The sequence below is a fragment of the Eulemur rufifrons genome, chromosome 15, assembly GCF_041146395.1.
Source record: "Eulemur rufifrons isolate Redbay chromosome 15, OSU_ERuf_1, whole genome shotgun sequence".
Classification (NCBI taxonomy): Eukaryota; Metazoa; Chordata; class Mammalia; order Primates; family Lemuridae; genus Eulemur; species Eulemur rufifrons.
In genome coordinates, this window is record NC_090997.1 from 72,346,202 (window position 1) to 72,355,762 (window position 9,561).

General features: G+C 37.7%; 1 non-coding gene across 1 annotated transcript; it reads right to left on the minus strand.

Moving 5' to 3' along the window:
- Positions 1-8,670: 8,670 nt before the first annotated feature.
- LOC138396169 (U7 small nuclear RNA) lies at positions 8,671-8,730 on the minus strand. The gene has a single exon (XR_011235639.1). It is a non-coding gene; the product is annotated as a U7 small nuclear RNA (small nuclear RNA).
- Positions 8,731-9,561: the final 831 nt, after the last annotated feature.

The following is a 9,561-nucleotide window of genomic DNA, read 5'->3' on the forward strand; positions in this document are numbered from 1 at the left end:
AAACTAAAATAACAATCGTGTTTCAGCTGGAGGGGAGAAAACCACACTGTGGTTCACAGGACTATAGAGATCAGAAGACAATTCATCTGTTGCCCTGTCTCCTCCTCCCTGCCAATTACAACATTACAGTGATATAATGATAATGAAACAATTTTACACAGTCCAGATATATCCCATTTAGAATGACTTGAGGTTTCCAAGTTCTATATTTTCCTTAATAACAGAAATGTGGGAGTTAGGGGTGAAGCAAGCAGTTTCATTTGAGCTTCAGTGGCCCATTCAATGTGTCTCAGTGATGGTGAAGGTGAAGCTCTGCCCATACTGTTTATCCGTCTATACCAGACCTGAGAAGGATGGGGCAGGACCAGGGAGACATGGCCATGGCTGGTCAGCAGAGTGGGTCAGTCTTGGTTACCAAGTGCTTTCTATTCTTCATTGGCCTTTTTCCTAATAGCAAGGGACAAGCCTGGCTTATGCTGGAAAAATAGGAGGTCTCTAAGGAGGAAGTGTTCTTACTTAAAATTGACTTAATAAAAGTTAACAAAAATTGCTTAAGAAAAAAATGAAATATTTTGGTAATAATAGATGTTTCTTCACACATTAAGAGACAGAAAATACCAAGTCTATAGAAGAAAGTTATATAAATCTCAGGTAAGAACTTTCTGTAAGAAAATGGGAATGAATTTAAAATAGATATTGTAAAATCTATTTTTCAACAAACATTAATGATTAGAATCAAAGAAAAATCTACTTGAGATGGTTTAAATGGGTCCTCAAACATTAGAGCTTACTGAGTAACCCCAAAGCTCTAAGTAGGGCTCTAAGATGTCAGCTAACCACAGAGCTCCCGCCCCCTCTCACAGGGAGGGATGGACATCACTTAGCACCTTGGCTTGGGGCCTTGAAGGAACACTGACTGAGGGTTGCCTTTTCTCTGAAACCTGGAACCTGAAACCTGGAAATTAGAATTTTTATTTGAAATCTGACTTATAAAAAATTCACATTAAGATAAAAACACAATGTAGATCAAACTAAAGATGTTTTCTGGGGTCAACTCTGGTTTGTAGAGGTACCTATTTGTGATTTCTGGTTTAGATTCATTTCTGTTTAAAAGGAGAAGGCCTCTCATAGGACCTTGCAGCCAGATACATTTCCACAATCAATGATTCTTCTAAAATTTTCTGTATCTTTATAAGTCATCAGTACCAGATTTTTTTCTTCTCACCTATTAAAATCTGCTGGGAAAGAAATGAAAGAGAAGTTTCTTACCAGCTTCACAAACCCAAGCCAGTGTTTCTTCTGACTTGCACCATGCTCTGGCATCAGAGGAGAAACCCTGTGGGGAAGATGAGCAACTAGGGTCCTAACTCCAGGGAGTAAGTTGGGTCCTACCTTACAAAATTGCCCGGATAAAGTCCTGACTGGAGTCAGGAGGTCGAATCAAATGGCACATGAGGTCTCATTCCAGGCTATGATTGCATGATTCTGAGCCATTTCTGATGATATGTTTTATTCTCTCTCAACGTGAATATTATCTCCTACCTTTAATAAAAGCTTTTCTCCTGCTTTCAGAAAAGAATTACTCTTTCCTCCTTCCAAAGCCTTGAAAAATGAATACAAAGAAACTGCAAATTCTCCTAAATGAACAATAAACCTTGAGTGTTTTGTCTACGGATTTTTTAAAACATTGGATTGTCTAACAATCCCAAATGATGCAAGTCTCCACCACTAAAGGTTTAATTCATACCTAAAACGCTGCCATTATTTTGGATAATGATATATAATTAAGTCTGCCAACTGTGTTCTCATGCTTTTCTATCAGTGATTCATGGCTGCTGTCAAAAAGCAGCAGCATATCAGACCTTATTTTGTTAAAGCCCTTGTTTGAAATACCCAACAAACAGGGTTTTCTTGATTCATCAGATCATCAAGGTGGTTCATGTGCTTTTGTAAAAACCTGAGTCTACGCCAGTTTCCATTTATATCCACTGTAGCTTTTTTTTTCCCTAAGAATGTTTATGATGTTACCATTAAATATAATAAAAGAAAAAGATAAGTCTAGTTTGCACGGAACACATTCACTATGTATGTTCCACAAAGCACCATCGAAGAAAAAAAACACATTATTATATATCTAAGATATTATATTTCCCAAAGATATTTATTGGTATCCTAATAGTGTCTCTTGTTTTTCAGAAGAGAATAGATGTGTGGAGTGACTTGCTCCAGAGGAGTTGCTCTTCCCAACTCCTTTGTAACTGAAGGTTCTAATAACATGTGCCAGTTCCTCCTCAGATAAACTGCTAGAATAACGGATGTCCATTCCTTGGGTAGCAAGGCAGCCCAGCAGATTAGTATAAGTCAAGAAGAAAGGCTTAACTCCAATATCATCTTCTCCCCATGGCAGCAACTAGACTTCTGGAGATGAATGCAAACCAGAGGATTTGTTCTATACAGAATGGATTTACTACTTTAGATCCTTTATGTTAGTAAAAAGAAACCTAGATAGATTTCAGATAACATAAACATGTCAAAGGGGCAATTTGACTCCTCACAAATTAACGTAGTGAAAATTAAGCAAACAGGGGAAAAAAAGGAAAGTAACTTTGCTCTTTTCAAAAGGAACTCCTCAACTTCAAAAAGTTCTTTCTGATTGTTCAATATGTAGCTCACAAAATACAGCTGCTTTTCAAAATTATTGTCAGGGACTAGACAGAGATGTTTGTTTCCATAGATCTGAGAGTATAAAGTAAAAAGGGAAAGTGTAGGAACTTGAGTGGTTTTTCGCTTGAGGAAAAAAAAAATCATCATGAAAGAGAGGTCTGTTTTCCTTAGACCCCAGATAATTTCTCTCAGCTTTGGCTTGATTTTTATAATGAATAGTTTAAATCTAAATTATAAGTTTAAATTAAGAGTTCTTAATCTAAAACTCTCTCAGTCCTAGCAAGAAATAATTTCAGGGATTCATATGCTGTTGAAATTACTAGTCATATATTTTATTATGGTTAATCACAGCTACTATTAAAAGAGAGATAATAATACACGTTTTTCTCTGCTAAGATCAGCTGGTGAAGCTGTAGTTCTCACACAGTTGCAATGTTCTCAATAATTATCTAACCATCGGGACAAAGACTTACTAGAGCCAGGCAGGTCAAGGCAGCTCCTGTTGTAGGGTTCCCAATCAAAGTAAGAGTTTTATAGACAGTGTGACCTATTTATTACTAAATATGCTGACTTATTATAACTGCTGCCAGTTTTGAGAGTCAGCACTATTATTTCTGTTTGAATAAGTGCTCTTAATTGAAATACAGGTAACCATTTTCTCAGGGATGGGAAATAATATTCCTGAACTTTTTCCAACAATCCTGTCTTTTATTACCCTCTACTTGCATATATTAACACATTTATTATTGTCATTGAATTAATCCTCACATTTTGAGAACACCCCCAAGTATTATTTACATTTTATAGATGAGTAAAACAAGAATACAAATAGTATCATGTGTTCTGAAACTAGAGATGACCATAAACACACACACACACACAAATGGTATCATGTGAACACAACTAATTCAGTGACATAAAACACTTTGTTTCTAGCTGACTTCATTTCAGGTGTGTGTAGTTCACATTTCATCCTAATAGTGCATGTATTTCTGTGACAGATCTCTGAATTTCTTGTATTCATAATACCTCTTTAGTAGCTGCTTTTTTTGTCTCAGGAGAGTAAAACTTTGCAAAGCAACAATTCTCAAACAGTAGTGTGCATAATAGTTGGAGGGGTTTGTCAAAATGCAGATTCCAGGGTCCCTATACTGATTCCCCAGGTCTGTGTCACACATAACCTAGGTGATTCTGATTCAGGTAGCTCACAGACTATACCTTGATTAATCCTGATCTGGTGACAGTCCTAGATGAAGAGGAATTCTTTGGCTTATTTCTTTACCGTTTGATTTCCCAGAACTTATTATATCATTGAAAATTTTGACTTATTTTTTTCCATAAAATAGAAATTAGGTAAAATTCCTTTCTCAGAGAGGCTTTCTTAATTTACTGTTTGTAAAATGCCTAGGGGTTCTGAGTTTAAATTAACTGTAAAAAAACTATCTGTGTTTTGTCCATGGAAACCTCAGTTTGATTGTCATTTATGGAAAATAGTTCAAGAGTATTTTTCTATTGAGATCAGTATGGCGTCGGAAAGAACCCTGAAATAGGAGTTAGAAGATCTGGCTAAGTTTTAATGGTGAATATAGCTATAGCTAGATTGTTTTTGCATTTAGAAATAGGAAATATATAAATCTATTCTGACTACACTAAAGGATCCTTGTAAATATCAAATAAGATAATACACATGCAAATAATTTATAAACTGGATGTTACAACACAGTTATAGTAACACATAAATATTGAACATAAGCAGAAGCACCTTATTTAAGGCTTCATTTAGAAAGTGTATATCTTTTTTAAGGATCTCTTGACAGAGAGAAGTCTTCCTGGGAACACTTGAGAACTTCTGGTTCAGAAAAAGCTTCTCATGAACATCATAAGGTAATTGTGTATGTGGGAGATTGAGAAGTGCTTTTCTCTGGATATTTCTTAGGAATTGACTCTCATTGTGTTATTATATTAGTGGGAGTTTGATGTTGGGAAGGTGGGCTGTAATATTCAATCATGACTTCAGTTGGGTAAAACGAGGTGAATAGAACTCTATGATATTATACTTTCCTTTCTCTTTCCTGGGCCTCAGCCACAATGTGACTTTAGATGGCAATCTTTTTTGTTTTGTTTTGTTTTATAATCTGCCTGTTAACATACCTGATGGTAGCACATGTTCCTGAGGAGAATGGCCTCAAGAACAGCATATATTAATAGTTCATATGTCACTATGATGTACTATAATCTTGGCCTTCAGAATCCTTTAAAAGAAAGTATTAATAACCATGACTGTGATTGAACACACATAGAAATATTAATAGCATCTTTGGATAATTTGCAGTTATTCAAAGCAGAGAGAACTGATTGCCCTAACCAGAAATATATGACCTGCCAAATATAACTTTTTGTTCTTGGAAAGAAGAAAAAAATATGTGGGGTAAGTCTTTATTAAGTTTGCTTTTACCTTCAAGAAATAAAATTTGTGGTACTTTGCATTATTATAATTTTACAAGCACTTAAAACCTGTAAGACTTGGCTTTCATGAAAAGTTTGAATTGGGATGTTGATCTGCTTTGAATTTTTGGTGCTGATTAAAGGGAATACATACTAAACTTTAGTTAAATTCAAATTCAATATTATATACACTGAATGATGAACTTGCACACAGAATTCATTACATTTTTCTTGTGAGAATTAATGATAATTAGCTAAATGACACCCAGAACTATCAAATAAAACAGATGGACTTTGATGAAATTTTCTTTGAATGAGACATAATCACCATGGTAGTCAGTAGCGTAGGCTGAGAAAGCCTAGGAAGTGTTGTCCAATCACATATGAAAATCAGAATTGGTATTGCAGACATAGAGATCCATTTTTTACTGGCGAACACTCTCCTTCCTATAAAACTATTGCCTGATTCTTGCTAGGTTGTCTTTATTAGCTTGAACATAACTTGAAGTTTAGTTTTCAGCCAATCTTTGATTATTCCCAAGTGTTCCATTCCTGGAATAGGCTTAAAGGTATTTCTTGGGATGGTAGTCTTCAATTTTTGCGAATGAAATTACTGTTTCCCAAAACAGCTTGACTTTCTTTTTTTTGCATTTAATTTTTAAAGAATAAAAATATATCATGACAAAGCAAATTCAAGTGGTGAATATACTTGAAAAAGTAATTTTCAAGGCAGATTCTGGGTCCTTTGAAGATACAACCCACCTCCTTCAGCTAAGAGAACAGCATTAAAATTACTGCAAGAGGTTATTGACATTTGACAAGATGACATAATTTAAATTATGTCAAGAATTATTATAAAGAATCATGAAGAAAAATGTGTCTTTAAAGTCATTTGCCCGATAATTGAAGGCAAGACTTTGCCTCATTATCCCCCCCATCATTCTGAACTCCTTTCAGAGTGCTGAACATAAAAGCAAACACCCTGACTATCTTCCATTGGGGCATCTGACACTCAGGAGCATCAGTCAGAGATGCAGGACCACTAGTAAATATAAACATGTAAAATAAAGGATTTATTGTAGAGATTTTATCTCATAAAATAATTGTGGGAGCTGTTTACACAGCCTACATGCAGCCCTTGTTTCTGAGTCTGATGCTGGGGTCTGAAGTTGGCATGACAGGCGGTCAGGAGGGATAGGTGGACATGAAGTGGAAGAAGCAAGGAAAAGCTGGAGCCTGTGGAGCTAAGCTGGAAACCAAAAGGAAGAAGTCAAAGTCCTGTGCGTCTCTGCCTCCAAGCCTTCAACTTCCAGGATGTATACATCTTGCAAGAGAAACTGGAGCCCTTTTTCTGGGAGCTAAACATGCACTTGGCCCAGAAGCCAGAGAAGCTGAATCAGAAGATCCAGCAGGAGCTGGAAGTGCTGAGGGACCAGCTGCTTCCTCACGCCAACCATGTGAGTCAGCAGATAAGTAACAATGTGTATGAGATGCAAAAGTGCCTTGTTCCCTGGACAGACTTCCTGAAGAATATGTTCGTTCCTTCATACCTACCTTCCAAATCTTAGGAAAAATGTTCCCTGTAGCCCATGCTGACTCTGAACTATGCAGGCAAGGGAAGTCTAAGAACTGAAGTTTCTACTTAGATTAAGTTGACATAATACAAATCAGCACAGTCTAACCTTTGTCAACTTGGCATCGAAATGCATGTCTTTTAATGATACTTAACTTCCAGACAAAGACAATAGGAAAGTCTTGCCTTCACCCAATATAAAACAATTATCCTTTATACAATTGTAAACACACTAACACTGCCCCTAATAAAGATATAAAATCCCTTTATCTAGCTTTCATTTATTTTTGTTTCTTCTAGCTGAGTCACATTTCCCCTTTGATATAAAGTAATAAATATTGAGCTATGTTACTATTCATTCCCAAAGGTTCTGGACCCTAAGCAGTACTGCCCGTATTGTATTGTTTTTTATTGCCTTGGAAGCCCTAAGAGGCACCCCATGGGATACATTCCAGATATATTATTCCTTACCCCCTTTGTATAGTAGTGACTCATTTCCCCTTGATATTAGAATTAATCCTCTCAACCATACCTGTTGATTCATTGGTATAAGAAGTCTAAAAAGGCCTAGTAAAAGTCTCATTTTCCAGTTTAATGGAACTATTGCTGTGTCCACTGATAGCAATCTTCCTTCCTCGCTAAAGAGAGACCTCTAGACAAACATATATCAAAGTGCAAGAACAGAAAGCAAAAATTTCATTAGTGGATCACGAGTGGTAGTTGTTAGAGGAGCCACTCCCTTGAGTATTCCTTAATACTCAGACCTCTGAATCCTGGCTAGGGGAGAAACAGAATCATATACTTGTCTCTGATTATGAGTCCATTTACTCCATTCCAGAAGCCATTATAGTCCTCCAAGGTGTTGCCACCTAGCTAGTGCCATAACCAGGTCTTCAAAAGTCCATTTTTACTATTTGTTCAGCCAACCACTTAAAGGTGACAGGAAATATAGGAAGACCAGTAAATTCCATGAGCATAGGCCTATTGCCACACTTCATAATCTCTACAATTAGTTTCATAGTTAGAACTAATGCTGAAAATAGGCATTCTGTATGTCCAAGGTTGACAGTTTTGTCAGAAGCATTGTGGGGAGGAAAGCAAATTCATTTTGAGTATGTTTATTCCAGTAAGGACAGTGTGCTGCCTCTTCTGTGATAGAAGTGGTTCTAATGTAATTGATCTGCCACCAGGTGACTGGCTGATTCCCTCCAGTGAATGGTGCCATATCAGCGATTCAGTGTTGGTCTCTGCTGCTGTCAAATTGAGCATTCAGCAGTGGTTATAGCTGGATCACCCTTAGTGAGTCGAGGTCCATGAGCCCATGCATAATCTCCATGCCTGCTGCTGTAAGTACTTTTTCATGACCCCATTGGTCAAGACTTTGTGCTCTAAGCTCTGTTTGTCTAGAGGTCTTAGTTACCAAGGGGGCACCTCTGATTGGAGCTGTAATGCCGTAGTTGTTCACTCTCAGGTAAAGCCAGCTTGTCATGCAAAATCCTCTGTAACCCAGGTCCCCATTTCTTCTTCTTCTTCTTCTTCTTTTTTTTTTTTTGGTGTGAGGGGTTTTATTAGTCCATTTTGCCTTTCTATAAAGGAAATACCTTAGGCTGGGTAATTTATAAAGAAAAGAGGTTTATTTGGCTCACAGTTCTATAGACTATACAAGCATGGAGTCAACATCCGCTCCTTGTGAGAGCTTCAGGGAACTTCCAACTGAAGCAGAAGGCAAAGGGGAAGCAGGTGTGTCACATGGCAAGAGTAGGAGCAAGAGAGTGAAGAGAAGCTGCCAGGCTCCTTTAAATAACTAGCTTTTCGGCTATCTTAGTAAAAGTAAAGTGAGAACTCAGTCATTATGGCAGGAAGGGCACCAAGCCATTCATGAGGTATCCACCCCCATGACAAAAACATCTCCCACCAGGCCCCACCTCTAACACTGGGGATCAAATTTCAACATGAGATTTGGAGAGGCCAAATGTCCAAACCATATCAGGGGTTTTCTGGTGAAACCGAAAAACCTGCTGACAAATTCTCAAAGGGCTGTAACACTCCCCATTCTGTCTTCCAATTAGCTGGTCATAGAAAACTTCCCCTAAGGCCATAGGTGTAGGTTGAGAGAAAGGAGGCTAAATGGCAGAAATATAGGTCATGAGTATCTGTGCCACTTGCTCATGCAACTTCTTTGTGTTTTCAGGACCTGATCAAGTCAGATCTCGTATATACTGCTTTCATTTGATTATGGAGTGCTGCTGTGCACACCCAACTTTTATGGTTTGGTAGGTCATAAAGGCACTCATATCACATATCCTATCATTCACTCAGGTCACATGGTAAGTTAGTGGTCGAGATTTAATGGTTCAGCTTCTACTAAGGTTCAGTAGCAAGTGAGAATTTTGTATTTTAACAGGAAAATAGCAGTAGTTTTCTACTGAAGATGGCATAGCTTTGCTCCCAAATCCTAATGGTTTGTGCTATAATTTACCTACAGGAGACTATCAAAGGTACCATACAACATCCCTGTTCACCACTGATGCTTTAAGTGCTTTCAAATCTGTAGGGTCATACCGTCTAAGTGGCATTGCAGTTTGCAAGGCAGCTTGGGCCTGTTGCAAAGCCTTCTTCTGTTCTGGGCTCCATTAAAAACTGGAAGCTTTTCAGGTTGCACTGTAAATGGGTTGCAGTGATACCCCCAAATTAGGTACATGTTACCTTCAAAATCCAGAGAAGCCCAATGGCACTGTGTCTCTCTTAATGGTAGGAGGAGCCAGATGTAACAACTTGTAATTCATTTTGGAAGGGATATGCCCCAGACAACTGACCCCTAGAAATCTCACTGAAGCTTTGCAGGATGTATTTCTCACCTGCTGGCACACAACTGTCCC